The following is a 2884-nucleotide window of genomic DNA, read 5'->3' as shown; positions in this document are numbered from 1 at the left end:
AAAAAAAAAAAGAAGTTAGCAAGATGTAACAGAGGGAATTATGATGAGGGCACAGTGAATAATTGTGGGATTGAAAGTTTAACCTATTCTATAAACCTGCTGAAATCATATAAATATGCTGCTTGAGTGTTTCGGGGGTCCAGTTTTCTAGAGTAAGGGTCATATCAAATTCTTAAATGGATTAAGGGTCACTGAGTTTAATTCTATGTGAACATCCATCTTGAGGAAGGCTATAAAGAATGAGGACAGAGTTCTGTGCCTCCGAGGTCCCTGTTGAACAATTGAGTTCTGAATGACCAGGGATTGCAGGAATGAACTCGCCTGATCATTTAGGTACCTGAGTTGAAGCCTAGGTATAAAGGAGTTCGTAGTGTTTGCTTTTCTCTTTCACAACTCTGTCTTCCCTTTATTGTGGCTCTGTTGTCCGGATTTCATATTATGATGCAATCCAGCATAACTTGTCCAAAACAATATTAGATTTATTCCATTTGTTAAAAGAAGATATCACTAGTATGTGACTCTTTTGGCAAAATTTCAATTCTTAGTTCTAGGCATGGGTTCAATCACCTGTTGCTAGGATACTGCAAAAAAATATTATCTGTTTTTAAGTGTTCCTTTTTAATTGACTATACTGCTGCTTTGAAATATCAGTGCAAAGATTAAATAGGTCTTTGAAATCCTATATTCATTTTTAACTGGCAGAGCTATTTCTGAGTATTTTAAATGGAGAGCTGCTATCTCAGTGAAGTTCCCTGATGGAGTTTAAAATTGCACAGAAAGGAGCATTCATAGAACAACAGCATCATGGAAATAGCAGAGAGAGATTCAATCAGAAAAATTTATGCTGAAAATGTTGGTCATAGTCATTGATTCTGCATCAAAGGTATGAGGGGAAAGTGCAGACACAAGTCCAGAATTCCAATTAGCAACCCCATTAGCCCCATTCAGTTTTTTTGAATTTCAGAATGGCAATACAGAGCATACATCCCCATATGGGTCTGGGCCAGCACCTCATAATCAAAATCATTAATATTTGTGTGACAAAACATTTTAGGGTTTATGCTAAGTTATATCAGTTCAGGTCCAACTCTGTGGTCAAGTAAGTTTTCTCAAACTTAGAAAAACACGTGGGTGTGAGGAACATTTTTGATGTTTTGTAATGCAAATAGGTGATCATGGACCATTAAAATGGAGAGAAACTCCAGGGTATACATGGTTCAGAATAATTTCAGGAACGATGTAGACCCCCAATAGTCTGGCCTGTAGCAAGGTTGGGAGCAGAGTCCAGCAGGCTGCAGGGATTGATGGATTCAACACTCACACAAGTCCAGACTAGGCAGTCAGCAGTGACCAGCAGGGAGGGACAAAGGTCTACAACCATGGTTAATACTTGGAAGGACTGATAAGAATTTACAGACATTGAATCTGTCCTGTGTCTCTCCTCAATCCAAACACTTCCCTTATTGTACATAATCATTGCACTAGTCTGGGCCATCTTTCTAGAACCATACAACAGTCTCTTCACTAGTCTGCCTGCTTTGTTCTAATCTTCTTATCAGTCTTTTATATCTGCCTCCATTGTGACCATTCTGTGATGCGGATCTGACCTTGCCACTTCCCCAGTGAGACGATTCAGTGGTTTCCTATGACCAATAGGGTAAGTCGCTAAAAAATGAGGTGCTCTCCTGTTCCCATCTTGTGTCTAAGTTCTCATTTCTCTTAATCTCTTGCAACACAGTCATTTCTGGATCATGCCGATCAGTGTCTCTACCTTCAAAATACCCTCCACATCTCTTGCTTCTTCACATGGCTGATTCCTACCTGTTCTGCAAGACTTGACATCAGTTAACTTCTGTTCCAGGCCCCCAAACTGACTTTACATGTCTTCCATATGACTATAATCTGTTGAGGGGAAAATCCATTTCTCTTCTATCATATTACCTCTCAAGATTTAACACAGTGCTTGGAACATGGTTTATCTTCAGTAAAAAGTTATTAAACTATGGGTGCAATGTCAAGACAGATAAAATTATGGAATACAGGCAGTCAGGAAACATGAAGAAGAAGCACTATGAACAAAAAAACTCCCAAGTGACATAAACAAGGATGCATACTATCCTAGAAGTGTTAGAAGTATTATGAGATAGTGAATATAGATCCTCTAGATTATTCTGACACCAATAATATGATCCCTATCCCTGTCATTTCCTCTGTCCTTGGAAGCAGTTACTTTAACCAAATGGAAGAGATTTTCTTCTTTTTTTTTTTAAGATTTTATTTATTTATTTGAGAGAGAGAAAGAGTACAAGCAGGGGGAATATCAGAGGGAGAGGGAGAAGCAGGCTCCCCACCAAGCAGGGAGCCTGATGCAGGACTCAATCCCAGGACCCTGGGATCATGACTTGAGACGAAGGCAGACGCTTAACTGACTGAGCTACCCACACCCCAGGAAGAGATTTTCTTTAGATGATGTTGTGTGGCTAATGAGATGGCTTTAGGGGAGCACTTCAGAAAATAGGGCCCTGTGCATCTATTTAAGTAAATTATGGAGTGACCAGGGAAGGATATGGTACATGGTTGGATTTTCTTGCTGCACCACCCACCCTGGGAGTTAACCTGGGTTGTCTTACATTGGAATCACATCATTGCAATGACCTAGGGATTTTAAGCAGAACCCAAGGAGGTTGGCTATGATGGAGTGGATAAAGCTCTAGTCTAAGGAGCAGAAATCCATTCCAATCCTAGGTCTCACTTTTGCTGTGCTCTTAGGATAGTTGCTATCTCTTTGTATTTGGTTCTTCTTCTCTAAAACAGAGATAGCAACAACCTTGAAGATCTATTGTAAGTATTAAATGAAAAATATATGTAAAAGCATCTGTCAAAA

Source organism: Leptonychotes weddellii, chromosome 10 (assembly GCF_054177405.1).
Source record: "Leptonychotes weddellii isolate Sample4059 chromosome 10, ASM5417740v2, whole genome shotgun sequence".
Classification (NCBI taxonomy): Eukaryota; Metazoa; Chordata; class Mammalia; order Carnivora; family Phocidae; genus Leptonychotes; species Leptonychotes weddellii.
Note: the sequence above shows the minus strand (reverse complement) of the source record.